This window comes from Dermacentor albipictus, chromosome 5, assembly GCF_038994185.2.
Source record: "Dermacentor albipictus isolate Rhodes 1998 colony chromosome 5, USDA_Dalb.pri_finalv2, whole genome shotgun sequence".
NCBI lineage: Eukaryota > Metazoa > Arthropoda > Arachnida > Ixodida > Ixodidae > Dermacentor > Dermacentor albipictus.
Genome location: NC_091825.1, coordinates 71,221,488 through 71,238,345, shown reverse-complemented (window position 1 = coordinate 71,238,345; position 16,858 = coordinate 71,221,488).

Here is a 16,858-nt window from a genome sequence, read left to right as displayed (position 1 = left end):
AGGCTGAGGAGTTCTATAGAGATTTATACAGTAGCATTGGCACCGGCGACGATAATGGAAGAGAGAATAGTCTCGAGGAATTCGAAATCCGACAGGTAACGCCGGAAGAAGTAAAGAAAGCCTTGGGAGATATGCAAAGGGGGAAGGCAGCTGGGGAGGATCAGGTAACAGCAGATTTGTTGAAGGATGGTGGGCAGGTTGTTCTAGAGAAACTGGCCACCCTGTATAGGCAATGCCTCATAACCTCGAGCGTACAGGAATCTTGGAAGAACGCTAACATAATCCTAACCCATAAGAAAGGGGACGCCAAATACTTGAAAAATTATAGACTCGCCAGCTTACTGTCCATTGCCTATAAATTATTTACTAAGGTAATCGCAAATAGAAATAGAACAATAGGCTACTGAACAATAGACCATATTCACACTACCAAGCAGGTGACAGAGAAATGTGCGGAATATAACCAACCCTTATATATAGCTTTCATTGATTACGAGAAAGCGTTTGAGTCAGTCGTAACCTCAGTAGTCATGCAGGCATTACAGAATCAGGGTGTCGACGAGCCATTTTTAAAATACTGAAAGATATCTATAGCGGCTCTACAACAACCATAGTCCTCCGTAAAAAAAGCAACAAAATCCCAATAAAGAAAGGCGTCAGGCAGGGAGATACGATCTCTCCAATGCTATTCACAGCCTGTTTACAGGAGGTATTCAGAGACCTGGATTGGGAAGAATTGGGGATAAGAGTTAATGGGGAGTACCTTAGTAACTTGCGATTCGCTGATAAAATTGCCTTGCTTAGTAACTCAGGGGACCAATTTCAATGCATGCTCACTGACCTGGAAAGGCAAAGCAGAAGGGTGGGTCTAAAAATTAATCTGCAGAAAACTAAAGTAATGTTTGACAGTCTCGGAAGAGAACAGGAGTTTACGATAGGTAGTGATGCACTGGTAGTGGTAAGGGAATGCATCTACTTAGAGCAGGTAGTGACCACGCATCCGGATTATTAGACTGAAATATTCAGAAGAATAAGAATGGGCTGGGGTGCATTTGGCAGGCATACTCAGAACATCAACAGCAGGTTACCGTTATCCCTCAAGAGAAAAGTGTATAACAGCTGTGCCTTACCAGTTCTGACCTAGGGGGCAGAAACCTGTAGGCTTACGAAAAGGATTCTACTTAAATTGAGGACGACGCAACGAGGTATGGAAAGAAGAATGATGGGTGTAACATTAAGAGGACAAGAAGAAGCAAATTGGATGAGGGAACAAACGCTACGTAACGACATCTTAGTCGAAATCAAGAAAAAGAAAAGGGCATGGGCAGGGCATGTAATGAGAAGGGAGGATAACCTACGGTCATTAAGGGTTACGGACTGGATTCCAAGAGAAGGGAAGCGTAGCAAGGGGTGGCAGAAAGTTATGTGGGCGAATGAGATTTAAAAGTTTGCAGGGACAACGTGGCCACAATTAGCGCATGACCGGGTTAGTTGGAGAAGTATTGGAGAGGCCTTTGCCCTGCAGTGGGCGTAGCCGGGATGATGATGATGATGACGACGACGACGACAACGATGATGATGATGATGATGATGATGACGACGACGACGACGACGACGACGACGACGACGACGACGATGATGGCGACGACGACGACGACTAACGACGACTAACGACAACCGACACAAAAAGTGTCTCACATCGGTGCAGTCCGGTTGTAGGTTGAAGCTGCTGCGAAGGGTTCGTTTGTGCAGTCTTGTGTGTCTTATGCGCAGAAGGCCTAGAGCATAGTGCTCTTTCAAGCTCTAACGGTTCTTGGGAGTCAGAGCTCACTCTACTGAAATTACAAGCACATTCGTATGTGTAAGCTGGGCATTCTAACAAAATGCGTTTCCGAATTTATAGCACACCAGGGTTCTAATAGTAAGGATTGATGGTAGGTTCAAGATGGAATGTATCCAAACAAAGCCGATGAAACTCATGGTGACGAACACGATGTATTGACATTATGACGTGGACATCCGAGCGGAGAAAGCAATGCCGGTGAAGCGCCAGGCTCCACAGACAATTCCTTCACGCGACATTGAAAATCATTCATACCAACGCGCTGCCGGTGGTGAAGTGGTAAAATCGATAGAACAATTAGACACAAAATCTTATTTAAGTACTGTTGCGCCCTCGTTAGAAGCGGTGAGAGAGAGAGCAAGGACAGCAGAGGCAGGGAGGTCAACCAGACGAGCACCCGGTTTGCTATCCTACACTGGGTGTGGGGAAAAGGGAATAGAAAGAGGAGGAAGCGATGAGATTTCCAGAGCTGTAAACCAGGTATACGCGTACTGTATCATTTTCTTTGTGGTTATGACACGCCAAAACTTTCTTGAGTCAGTTGTTGGCATGGATTGGAGCATGTTATCTAGGAAATTCTGTTTGGCATTTCTTAGTGGCAGTAACACATTCGACCGAGACAAGTTTGTATGCACTCTATTGAGCGCTATTCGAAAATAAATTGGCAATTCACGTTTCATTTTCTTTCCGATAAACGTTTCATATTACGGTTGTACCATGAGGCCTTGTGGTAAGCGATAACTGCGCGAGTATGAATGTTTTCGTTAGTTAAATTGTTAATTTCATCCAAAAACAATTTCGAAATATATTGAACTGCATGGACTGCATTTGAAATTATGAAGAAAATTTTCAAGGGTTGTGCTTAGTTCAATGTTAATGGTATAGAAATTATCGGACGAATGAGACGGGACTGCAGACTTGTCAAGCCACCTACTGGCAGCATTTATTCCGCTCTCCTCGACCTGTAATGTACATCATGAAAATAAACATTTGATTTCGTTTGATTTGAATTGAAATGGTATTGAAATGGTATTTATCAGATTCTGTACTTTATGTCGTTATAACTTATCATCAAATTACAACAGAGAACGGTGACAAAAAGCTGCTAAATAATTCATGAACGAAAGAAGATCAATTCCTGTCAGAAAAAGATCGAGTGTATTTTTTACAGGTTCCTTTATCCTTGCTGCTTGCGTGATTAGTTGAAGAAAGGGATAAAGTGGACATGTGTGGAGAAGTTCGTTTGCTATTGTGAAATTGTGAAAAAAAAGATTTGTTGACGCTGTAGTGACCCCAAGCTCTTTTCATTCGTAGTCATTACCGTAGTCATCTCGTCGTCATGCTACCAAATAAATTTCGCATGGCATTAGGGCGTGGGTGATACTTACGGGGCTTGCCGTTACAAAGCAACACAGAGACTATGGAAGATGCTGGAGTGGAAGTTGTAGTATTGATTTCGGTGACCAAGGGCATCTTTAATGCGTATCCCAATTATGCACATATGATAGTTTTTGGTCTCTGCTGGCGTAACTCACCCCATTTACACTTTTGTTACTGTCATATTCACGGACGGGGAAAGCGCACGTAAACTTCTTAAGCGGTGCTACTACCCACGTCTTACGGTCGTACCAGGCAGTCGTACTGTGGTCGCTGGAGTCTACATAGCGGGCTTGCTTTGTAGCCGTTACCTCTCTCTCGACTCGTTTCGAAGTCGACGTTTTCTTAATTGACTTCTGTCTTTGTCGAGTCGGCTTGAGTAGAGTTGTCTCCAAGTCGAATAAGCGAGCAACATTGGACTAAACTTGATTGGAAAGCACACGCTCGTGCAATGAAAAGTTTCTTCTTGGACATGTTCACTATAGGGCTCAGGGATGCCCGCGTGAGGAAAAGGAAAATGGACCGAACGACCTTTAGTTTTCTGTGGCGTTACGCACCGGCTTATCAGTAGCTAGTGCTTATCACTAATAGAAGCATCTCGCGACCAGCACAGCCAACTAGCGCCCGTTTCAGAGATAATGGCATCGACATCTGCTTCACGCGCAACGGTGTGGCAAGCTCCTAACTGCCGCGTAATTAAACGCGGCGGTCGACATTATTGTGTTACCGAGCGCTCGGACCCGTGAGAGCGAGCACAGGGAATGAGAGCCCAGTCTTTATGAGTGGAGAAAAGGTTCGCCTGGCCCCAGCTGCAGTTCTGCATAATTGCGTTTGGTGTCCACGTTGTCCGCTTTGTGCCTCCTTCTATTGTCCACCTTCTCGCTACAATTTCCTTCCGCTGAGCGCCCCCTATTGTTCGAGCTACTCACCCATTGTCAGCTTCTGTTAGCCCTTTGAGAGTGTTCCAAGCGTGCTAGCGAGTAACGTTTTAGGCAAGGAGCAATGCTTGCACTATGTTTCAATGTAGTTAAGTAGCCTTACATGAATGGTTTCCTACTATGTGGCTCCGTTAAGAATTACAAGAATCATTTTGGTTTTATTAAAAGATCGGCTGAAGAATCTTTTCCGTTGGTCGGTTGGCCGGACTGATTAGGCTGTTCTGCTGTTTTTTAGTTGTTCTACCCGCCTCCCCTACAGTGGCTGCGTCGGCTGCTTCGGAAGCGCCGAAGCGAACTGGGAACTAAAGTTTAAAGTTGCACCTGAGCTGCAGTTTTGATTAAGCGGGAAGGTTTCGCCACTTCGGATGTGCGCTTGACAACACTGGAAAGTCCTGTAATAGGTAGTGGCTGCGCATTGAAGGCGTCCAATATGGTAGGCTACTGATTGGTGCCGTGCCGGACCTACAGAACGGAGCCCGGCGTCAGCCTTCGCGCGTACCCGCAGGACAAGAAGCTGCGTGAAGTTTGAATGCCGAAACCTAATACCGGTGAGCAGCCATCGGCTACAAGTCGGGTGTGTAGCTGACACATCCCCAAAGAAGATTTCTGATACGGCGTCGGGGTTGCGATTTTCGGTGAGCAGCAGGATGCGCGCGCTGTCCGGCTAATGTCATGAAGCTTTGGTCTTTCAACTTGTTAATGCTAGATACTAGAAATTAAGATCACTGGAATGGACATCGAATGGTAAAAAGCACATTAAAAATGCATGGTAATGTTCATGCTTCTGTAGCGCCAAACAATGAAATGTACTGGTTTAAGAAAAAGAATCAGTGGGTAATGGCTCTAGAAGATCCATAAAAAAACAGTCAGATGCAACTTGAGAAATAATGATAATAAAACGTCCAAGACATTAGAATAAAAGAAAAACGATTGAATCGTAGCGACGGCATATCAAAAGTCGCCGCGTTAGGCGTCGAATTCTCTAGGTATAGTTAGATTATTTTTTGCACAGCTTTGATGCCAAGACCTGGGATTGTTCCTCACCTGCGGCCAGTTCTTTTTCATCCACTTTCATTGAAATTAATTTACCATTTCTTTATTTCAATTAGTAAGTACAAGTAATTTCCCCTATGATTTTTCCTTGCTGCCTTTGTTTGTTGGCTTCTCATATTATGACTCATAAATATCGGGCCCCTGGGTTAACCTCTTTCCTTCTCGTCCTTTCATAACGAGGGTCTTGAATCCAAAAACATTGATGTCTTCACGTAGCACGTGTGGGTTTCTTGACCAGCTGCTTTCACCGAGAAAAATCACGTACTCGTGACGCCTGTGGCAGAAAGGATGTTCCACATCCGCCGCCAAGGTTCGTGAGTGGTGACGCTGGCTAACACTCCCAATATTAGTTCTACTCATCATCATTATCATCATCAGCCTGGCTACGCCCACTGCAGGGCAAAGGCCTCTCCCATTCTTCTCCAAGTACCCCGGTCCTGTGCTAATTGTGGCCATGTTGTCCCTGCAAACTTCTTGATCTCATCCACCCACCTAACTTTCTGCCACCCCCTGCTACGCTTCTCTTCTCTTGAAATCCAGTCCATAACCCTTAATGGCCATCGGTTATCTTCCCTTCTTATTACATGCCCTGTCCATGCCCATTTCTTTTTCTTGATTTCGACTAAGATGTCATTACCTGTTTGTTCCCTCAACCAATCTGCTTCTTCTTATCCCCTTAACGTTACACCCATCATTCTCCTTTCCATAGCTCGTTGTGTCGTCCTCAATTTAAGTAGCACCCTCTTCGTAAGCCTCCGGGTTTCTGTCTCATAGGTGAGTACAGCTAAGACACAACTGTTATACACTTTTCTCTTGAGGGATAATGGCAACCTGCTGTTCATGATCTGAGAATGCCTGCCAAACCCACCCCAGTCCATTCTTATTCTTCTGATTACTTCAGACTCATTATCCGGATCCGCGGTCACTATCTGCCCTAAGTAGATGTATTTCCTTACCACTTCCAGTGCCTCGCTACTTATGGTAAACTGCTGTTCTCTTCTGACACAGTAAAACATTACTTTAGTTTTCTACAGAATAATTTTTGGACCCACCCTTCTGTTTGCCTCTCCAGGTCAGTGAGTATGCATTGTAATTGGTCCCCTGAGTTACTAAGCAAGGCAGTGTAATAAACGAATCGCAAGTTATTAAGGTATTCTCCATTGACTCTTATCCCCAAATCTTCCCAATCCGAGTCTCTAAATACCTACTGTAAACACGCTGTGAATAGCATTGGAGAGATCGTATCTTCCTGCCTGACGCCCTTCTTTATTGGCATTTTGTTTCTTTCTTTGTGGAGGACTACGGTGGCTGCAGAGCCGCTAGGGATATCTCTCAGTATTTTTACAAACGGGTCGTCTGCACCCTGATACTGTAATGCCTGCATGACTGCTGAGGTTTCGACTGAATCAAACGCTTTCTCGCAATCAATGAAAGCTATATATAAGGGTTGGTTATATTCAACACATTTATCTATCACCTGCTTGGTAGTGTGAACATAGTCTATTGTTGAGTAGCCTTTACGAAATCCAGCCTAGTTCTTTGGTTGACAGAAGTCTAAGGTGTTCCCGATTCTATTCGCGATTACCTCAGTAAATATTTCTAGGCAACGGACAGTAAGCTGATCAGCCTATAATTTTTCAAGTATTTGGCGTCCCCTTTCTTATGGATTAAGATTATGTTGGCGTTCTTCCAAGATTCCGGTAGGCTCTCTCCATATTACTATCTCAACTATATCATCCATATTAGTAATGATATTGCCGGCTTTGTCTCCTAACGCATTGATCTGATTCTTGTCTATTCTTAGTTTCTTCTTCACAGCTTTCAGGCTTCCTCCGTTCCTGAGAGCATGTCCAATTGTATACATATTATACTTGCCTATGTCAGCTGTGATGATGCCCATAAGAGTTTCGTTCATTGCTTCAACAATTATATCCTCTTCCTGCGTTAAAGCCGAATACCTGTTCTGTAGCTTGATCCTCAATTCCTCTATATTCCCTCTTGCCGCTAACTCACTGATTCGCTTCCTACGTACAAGTTTCTTCCGTTCCCTTCTCAAGTCTAGGCTAATTCGAGTTCTTGCCATACTATGGTCACTGTAGCACACCTTGCCGAGCACGTCCACATCTTGTATGATGCCTGGGTTAGCGCAGAGTATGAGGTCTATTTCACTTTTAGTCTCGCCATTCGGGCTCCTCTGGTTTCGGCTATCCCGCTTGCGGAAGAAAGTATTCATTATCCGGACATTATTCCGTTCTACAAACTCTACTAATAACTCTACCCTGCTATTCCTAGACGCTATGCCATATTCCTCCACTGACGTTTCTCCAGCATGTTTTTTTTTGCCTACCCTTGCATTGAAGTCGCCCATGAGTAGTGTATTTTGCTTCGATTTTACCCATCGCCGATTCCAGGTGTTCCATGACTGGATGTAGGGGCGCAGAAGTGTACGACTTTCAATGTGTACCTCTTATTAAGTTTCACAACAAGACCTGCCACCCTCTCGTTATTGCTGTTGAATTTCTGTATGTTACCAGGTCTATTCCTATTAAACAGGAATCCGACTCCTAGTTCTCGTCTCTCCGTTAAGCCCCGGTAGCCCAGGACATGCCCGCTTTTTAGCACTGCATATGCTGCTTTTGTCCTCCTAACCTCATTGAGCCCTATTATATCCCATTTAGTGCCCGCTAATTCCTACAATAGCACTTCTAGACTCGCCTCACTAGATAACGTTCTAGCGTTAAACGTTGCCAGATTCAGATTCCAATGGCGGCCTGTCCAGACGAAGAGAATCTTAGCACCCTCTGCTGCGTCACAGGTTTGACCGCCGCCGTGGTCAGTTGCTTCGTAGCTGCTGGGGACTGAGGGCCGGGGTTTGAATGTTATGTTCATATAGGAGGTTATGGCCAAGTAGTGCACCATGTTGGCCTATCCTGCTCTGGTGAGGTAGTGCGTTACCGGTTCTTGTCACTGGGATCAGGCTGCACTGCAGGCCTGTTTATGCAATTTTGTCGCATGCGGATTTTTTTTAAGTTCGGTGGAAAATTGCGTGGCACCGGGATTCAAACCATGGTTCTCTTGCACGCTAGGCGTATGCTCTACCTCTACGCCACCGCTGTACCTTAGTGCAGCGGTGGCGTATTAACGCATAAATACCCATGAAAGTGGACGGGGAAGCCCCGCCGCGGTACTCAGTTGGTTAGAGCATCGCACGCGTAATGCGAAGACATGGGATTGTACCCTACCTGTGGCAAGTTGTTTTTCATCCACTTTCATTGCCATTATTTAACGTTTCTTTAATTCAGTTACTAAGTACAAGTAATTTCCCCTAGACTATAAGAAAAGTTTACCCCCTTTGGGGTGTATATTTGCCACATAATGGCTCGGAAACATTACACTGCACGAAAAATTGTTTATTATACGAAGAGAAATACATTCTCCCCGTCCGCTCCGAGTAGCCACTGCAAGGGTTCGTTCCTAGCTATCTCTTGTTGCTTTCGGAACGGAATATTGCGAAAGAAATTACATTTCATTCGGCATAATATTGCATCTTTAATGCGTACACGTCACTTTAACATGGTGTGCTTTCGCAGTTATGGGACGTTGCATGACAGAAAGGCCAAGTGGACGCAGCAAATAAACCCATTGAACAATCGCGGTAGGCTAATGCTGAGATAAGCGTAAAATTGGAAAGAAATTCTTTTTTTTTTTGGTCCTGTCATGCATAAGTGCGTACACGTCATATCAGATGGCGAGTTCATGAGGTCTTCGCAACGCCGCGTGATGGAAAGGCAAAGCGGGGGTGGGCCGAAAAATGGTTGAGCAATCATGGACGACTGACAGCAGAAATGGAAGAGAAGCAGCTTGAAATAAGGAAGGAAGGAAGGAAAAAGTGGAGAAGGAAAGGCAGGGTGGTTAACCAGTTTAGCTTAACTGGTTTGCTACCGTACACATGGGAGAAGGATGGGGGCGATGAAAGATGGGGAAGGTAGAGAGAGAACACATAGCACAGCCCACACACATCGTCCGTTAGAGTCCATCCATCTGGCATGGTACGTGATATCACTGTCACAGCCGCTTGTCCAATCCCGTATCTTTCAAAAACGAAGTAGTCCCTTCGTCGCCTTCACCTGCGATGTCTTCTGTCGGCGGCATGTGAAAATCGTGTCGAGGGACAATGGTCTAGTGTCAATGTGCGCTAGAACGGATGCCAGTGACTGTCGCTGAACATTATATTCAGGACAGTCGCACAGAATATGTTCCAGCGTCTCCTCGCAAAGACAGGCATTGCGGAGAGCGTTGTCGACCATTCCAATGCGAAATGAGCAAGATTTCGTGAAAGCCACCCCTAGCCATAAGCGATAAAGCAGAGTCGCCTCTCTTCGGCGCAGTCCAGGTGGAATAGCTTGAAATAAGTTTACGTTGCAGCACTGTAGGTCATTTCACGCGGTGAGTTTTCATTGTGTTGTGACATCGCGTGACAGATAGGCGTAGTGGGCGAAGTACAAACAATTTTGGCCATTATCGGTGGTCTAGTGGCGAAAAAGGCGTAAAATTGAAAATAATTCTCTATCTTTGGTTCCGCCCAGTCATACATAATCATTGTGTAGACGTCATGACAGGTGGGAGTTTTGCGATTTCCGTGGCGTCGCGTGACGGACACGCTAAGGGGGGCTGGCCCAAAAATGTTTGACTAACCTTGAATGGCTAGGGGCTGAAGTGGAATAGAAAGTGGTTGGAAGAACTTTGCGTTATAGTGCCCTTAATTTCCCACTTGCCATAACCCAGTTAGAAATTAGCTCCAAAAAAGTCAACAGAAGTGATTGGGCAACCCGTTGGTGGTAGTACCCAAGGATGGGGGAGCAAAAGTGCGGCTCTGTGGCGACTACAAAGTCACGCTGAACCCTGCACTTCTGAGTGAGCATTACCCTCTTCCATTGCCGGAAGATTTGTTCGCAACGTTAGCAGGTTTAAGGGTATTCTCTGTGCTTAACCTTGCTACCGCTTACCAGCAAGTAGAACTTAACGAAGATGCGAAGGCGATTTTAACTGTGAGCACACACCAAGGTCTTTACCAATACCAGTGGCTCCCTTATGGCATTGCAACTGCTTCTGCCATATTCCAGTCGCTCCTGGACAGGATTCTCAAAGGCGCCCCTTAAGGGGTGTATTACATTGAAGATGTCATAATTGGCGGTACGAGTGCTGATGACTGTCGGCAAAAGCTGGAAGGGGTGTTAACACGATTACAGTATCACAATGTGACGCGGAGTATGGAAAAATGCAAGCTCTTTTGCAGCGAAGTTCCCTACCTGGGCCACCAAATTTCAGCAGAGGGAATCAAGCCATTGAAATCGAAAGTAAGGGCGATAAAGGATGCACCTGAGCCCCATGAATGGTACAGAACTGAAGTCTTTTCTTGGAATGGTAACATTCTACGCTAAGTTCATTCGGACTTGGCAACCGTGGCTGTGCCGCTCTACGAGCTGTTGAAGAAGGGCAAGCGTTGGAATTGAACAAGTAAATGCGCTCTTGCGTTTTGAGAAACGAAGAACTTGCTCACGACCAGTCCGGTACTTGCTTACTATGATCCGAAGCAGCCTTTGGCGCTAAGCTGTGATGCGTCGCAGTATGGACTCGGCGCGGTACTTTTTCATATACTTCCAAATGGTATACAAAAACCCATTGCTTTTGCGTCCAGGACCCTATCGCAAGCTGAGCGTGGCTATGCCCAGATCAAGCCAGAAGCGTTGGCGATAATCTTTGCCCTCAAGAAATTTCATCGCTATCTGTATGGGCGGACATTCACGTTGTTCACGCACCATCAACCGTTGATATGCATCTTAGGGCCATGGAAGCAGGTTCCATCTTTGGTAGCCGCTCACATGCAACGATGGGCTTTAATCTTGGCTTCTTATCGCTACGACTTGAGATATAGAAATAGATCTCAAATGGAAGTTGCAGATGCAATGTCCAAACTGCCTGTTTTAAGTGGAACCGGTATAGAGGAGACAGATAGCCTCGCTGTTTTTGAAACTACTTCACTGACGGCCATGGATGTTGCTAAAGCGACCAAGTATGACAGCACGCTAAGCAAGGTTCACCGATATACACTGGAAGGATGGCCAGCACAAGTCAAAGACGCTGAACTGGTGCCGTTCTATAACAGACGCGCGAAGCTATCGTTAGAAGCGGGATGCGCCACGTGGGGAAGTCGTGTTACGCAGAACAGCCCGGCGCATCACGCATGAAGATTCTCGTACGTAGCTTGCTATGGTGGCCAGGGCTAGATGTAGACATAGAAGGAGCGGTAAAAAGGTGCAGCATCTGCGAAGTGATGTAAACAGTCTCCTCGTTCGCCGCTCGAGCCATGGTCATTTCCCGCCAGATGCTGGCAGCGAGTGCATTTGGATTTTTTTTTAATTTTAAAAAACGACATTCCTTTTGTTTGTTGACTCATTTCCACAATGGATTGAGGTTTTCCCTATGAGCTCAACTGCAGTCGCGAAGACTATCGAGCGGTTGCGCAGTCTATTCGCTTCTTACGGATTCCCCGAACAAATACTTTCTGATAATGGTCCACAGTTTTCATCGCAGGAGTTCCAGGACTTCCTCGATGCCTGTGGTATCCGGCGCACGTACAGCCCACCATACCATTCGGAATCCAATGGAGCTGCCGAGAGGTCGGTGCAAACCGTTAAGAGGAGCCTCCGCAAGCAGCTGTTGCAGGACAACAAGGGAAGAAACAGCAGACCGCTGCGGGAGAGGCTGGACGACTTCTTGCTGGCATATCGTACAACACCTAGCACAGTAACAGGCAAATGTCCAGCCGAACTGTTTCTGAAACGAATGCCGCACACGAGACTGTCCTTGCTAAGGCCATTATTTTGAGACGACATGCAGAGCAAGCAAGAAGCGGTAAAATGGTAGCATGACCAACGAAGATCGATTTGCCGTTCATTCAGGGCAGGGTACTGCGTATACGTGAAGACTGTCAGGCAAGAGAAGGTGTCATGGACGGAAGGGTGTGTGGTGCGGCCCTGTGACCTATCTCGTAAAAACGCAGAACACAGTCCGGCACGTTCATGTTGACCATTTACGCTTGCGCAGTTTCCAGCATGCAGGATCAAACGTTAGTGCGGATGCTCCGAGAAGACCCGGGACCAAGGACGTTGTGCGTCATCGGGAGGCCCCAACCATGGCCCAGCGGGCGTATCATGAAGCGGACATGGCAGCACCTCTCCCCGAGGATGCAATAACGCCGGACCCCCACCACCAGACCGGCAGGAATTGGCACGGCCTCCTGCCCACAATGCCCATCCTCAGACGCAAACCGAAGCGCCTTCCGAACCTCCACCAGGGCTGCGCAGAAGTGAGCACGCCAGGAAACCATCAGACCGATATGGGTCTCACGATTTCTGCCACTGAAGATAGGTAATGAGGACGACGATCTTGGGGGGAAGGAATGTGATGATGTAACTTCAAGTGCATGCCGTGGCACTTCGTCATCACGTGCACTGATATCAGTAGCGGATAAGCAGCCGCTGCCTATAATAAGCATGTCAAAAAGAATAAACGCTGGTTCCTTGTTCTGCACCGGCCACTGTCGTTTTCTGGAGTACGGCTTCTCGGTTGCCGCACGCTACTACACAAGAGGTGTCGATAGACATGGCGCACGCCCACGCAAAGGGCAGTCAGTGCGTGTCACCGATATACAGGGCTATTCGCGTGAGGGAGACATCCTCTTCGCTGAATGAAAAGCGCGCACGTGTCACGCGTTAACTAGGTGATGCGGCTGCGTGATACTTCGCATCACGACGGGAAGCTATCACTTCTAGAGCCAAGAAAGGGCCCGAGAGTTTAGCAGCAGAGCTTTCGCTAGTACATCAAAAGTAAAGACAGCTGGGAGCGTTGGCGTGATTCTTTTCTTGAAAACTGCGCAGTTGAAAACAACACGAAAGCATGAGAAGACCGACAAGAACGAGCGCTGTCAACATTGTAGACAACCGTTACAACCGTATAGGGTTGCTCGGATTTAGGTGAATGGTGTTCTAAGTATCCGAATCTAATATTTCACAATACCCTTGCTAGAGCAGAACTTCCCCATGACTGGCGTCATGCCAAAATAACTCCCAAACCAAAAAAGGCGAACCAGTCCATGCCATCCGCGTACAGACCTATATCGCTGTTATGCGCGTGTGTTAAAATACCGGAACACATAATATTCAAGCACATTTCTGTGTTCAGAAAAAGTAATGGTTGAATAGATAGTCGTCAGCATGGTTTCCGATGCAGTTTGTCACGCAGTTGCTCGAAATGGTTCACGACCTTGCCATTGGCATACACAAGCAGAGCCAAATTGGTACCTTATTCTTAGATTTCGAAAAAGCATTTTAACGCTTTCACACCGTAAGCTTCTTCTAAAACTAAAAGCAATTCTGAAAAAACGACTCTTTATTAGCTTGGATCGAAGCATATCTAAACTGCAGGCATAAGTGCGTCACGGTTAATGGCAGCAGTTTGTCTTCTACACCGGTTCAATCCGGCATACCATCGGGATCTATCCTCGACCCTCTCTTTTTTTGTTTTTTTATTAATGATATCATCCACGATATTCCCGTCAAGATACGGCTTCTGGCTGATGAATGTGCGCTTTATGAAAAAGTTAACGCCTACAGTCACCAAGTTGTTCTGAGTAACTTCTTAGCTAAATTCAAAATTGGTGCTCAACATGGCAAATGAATATTAACCCGGAAAAAACTGTGCCGTTGATAATAACCGGTAAGAAAGACCTTTTAACATTCCAATACAGCCTGGATAATTATTGCTTGTCTTTTTTTTTCAGCATATACGTACCTTGGCCTTGTCATTACATCTGATTTAGGATGTAATGAACATGTACCATACATTGAAAAAAAAAGGCTTTGAGAAAACTGGAATACTTAAGACGGGCACTAACTAAGGCAACCCACGAAATTAAACTACTTGCTTATAAAACATGTGCAATACCAGTACTAGAGTACGCGTCGGCTCTCTGGAACCCGCACACACAAGTTAACATAGATAAACTTGAATCAGTGCACAGGAAAGCCGTAAGATGTATATTTAATGCCTGCCAACGTGACACATCGCCAACGGCTCTTTTGGAAAGCGCAAAAGTGCAACCTTTAGAACTGAGACGGTAACGCGAAAGGCTAAAGCTATTCTATAATATATATTATAACAAGTTGGCAATAGAAAAACGTAAGTACATCAAACCAATCTTGCGCCGCCGAACGCGTTTGTCTCACCCTAAGAAAGTTACTGAACACCTCTGCCATACCAATATATACAGGTATTCCTTCTTTCCTCGTACGACTAGCGACTGGAATAATTTACCACCCGGGGCTCTCGAAAACGCCGATCCGAAATCGTTCGTTCCTGCGTTTCCTGCACCGTCCTACTGACAATTCTACTTTGGTTTATTTTTACAGTTTACTTTGTTCTAACACCCATGCACTCACAGTGACTGCCTTAACTCATATTTAACTTACTGGCGCTTTCATAATAAATATGCTCCCGTTTACTTATATTATTGCTTTCGACATTATTTGCTGCACTGTGCGTGGCATCTGTGCGTCAGTTCTTTCTGCGGGGTTGTACGAAGTTGTTTGACTTGTTATTGGATATTATGTTTTCGTGCGGTTCGTGTATCGGTTTGGCCATTTTTATTGTGTTCCATAATTGGTAGTTGCTATTCTTTTGGGCCTTAGGTGGTGTTAGTCGCTATTGCTGTAGTACCACATAACTTTGCTTTGATTTCTGCAACATTCGGGCTTTCATTCTATGCGATTATTACTTTTCTTCTTTTCTTTCTTTTTTACTGCAGTAAGATTAGCTCTACATTTCATTCTGTTCTATATTTTTTGTGTTATGTTACTTCCAATGTATCGCTCGTCCCTGCCTAAAGTCTTGCATTCGGACTGACAGTATTTCCTTAAATAAATAAAATAAATAAGCGCTCTTCGTTGTCCCGCTTATTTTCGTCCGGTCTTTAACTGCGCATTTCAAAGAATATGAGTGCATCTTTGCGGCGTTGATCCGTCTTGATCTCCCAGACACCTCAACTATGCGGCTCGATGGCGAAGGCATCGTTCAATGCGTCAGCGCGATTATCCGTACAGAGACAAAAGCACCAGCACTGCAGTAACAGTCGTCAATACACGGCTAGCACAACAAAAGCCTCAAAAATATTTGAGAACGATGTACATGATAACCCACCTAGCATTTACTCATTAGCACAAACGTACTAAATTCTCATGTCATCGAAGTGAATAAACTTGCCTTATAAGGTAATGTAACATCACCTGCAAAGATTTAAAAGACACGAGAACGCGTCTGCAGCAAACGAATCCTTCATGTGCTGTAATTCGCACATTTTGAATGAACAACGCCATTTCATACAGGGGAACCCTACAGCGAACAGTTCCTCATCTTCACCGCGCTGTTCATCCACAATGAACATGAAGTAACTCGCGCAGCCTTTCTTAAGCCTGCCGTTAAACTCACATTCCCATTTGTGCTTAAGAATTTTATTATGCAGCAGCAATGAAAAAAAAAAGTTGTTACATGACATGCTGCCTGTGGCTCCACATTTCTATTTGACGCTGCTCTAGGAGACGTTAAGAACTATATTTGAGCGTAATTAAGGCCTATCACACCATATTATCTGCAGATTTCGGCAGTATCTCACCTGTGTGCCAAAGTTATGGCTACAACTTAGGCAAGGAACCATTGGAAGTGCCCTACCAAAGAGTCTTATTAGTCGGGATCTGCAGAGCCTTGTGCCTTATGCGGTATCATCAGTGCCCTGTAACGCCGCAGACTGTGAAAAAAAGGCTTTCGTTTAAGGTTCCTTCCTCAGTTTCTATAGCGCGAGAATAAATTGATGAAACAATGCTGGACAAAGTTAAATGAAACAATAGATTGCGACAGAACGCGGAGCACGGTTGTCAATACGTGTGGTGCGCAATGCAATGGAAGTAAAACCACGCCCTCCTTTCCTCAAGGTATTTACGAGGTGCGTGCTTGCACTTGAAAAGCATCGTAGAAGAAACGCTTTTTTTAACGCTTCATGATGCAAGTTTTCGCTTTATCCTCAGCATTCGGATATCATTACTCCTCTAGCATGTCGATGTGGCGGTCCTCGGGGAAGCGCGAGTCAGCCTCTATATACACCTTTCAGGAATCAGATGTTGAGACACATTTATCATGCAGCGTAGCCGCCACAGCACCATAGCTTACTTCCGGTGCTTGTAGATTCTCATATCTCCTTCGGTGCCTTCGCACAATTCATTACGCGCGACAGCTCACGCTGCAAGGGAAAACGTATCAACTGCAGCAACCATCAGTCCTCAAGGACGAAAGACTGGCACGTATTAGTGATCAGCGTCCAAAATCGATAGGCTCATTTTTCTCTGCTTGTCGCAAGAACCACAGAGATTCGAACGCAATAGTATTCAGTGAAAATACAATCACATATTACTTTACTGTTAAAGGATTCTTTTGATCCCTTGCGTCTTTCAACGCAGATCTTCTGAATGGAGGGGGATATATATGTCCGCTTCCTAATGGGTCTGGCGGGGAACTTTTCTTTACTGAGCTGATAACG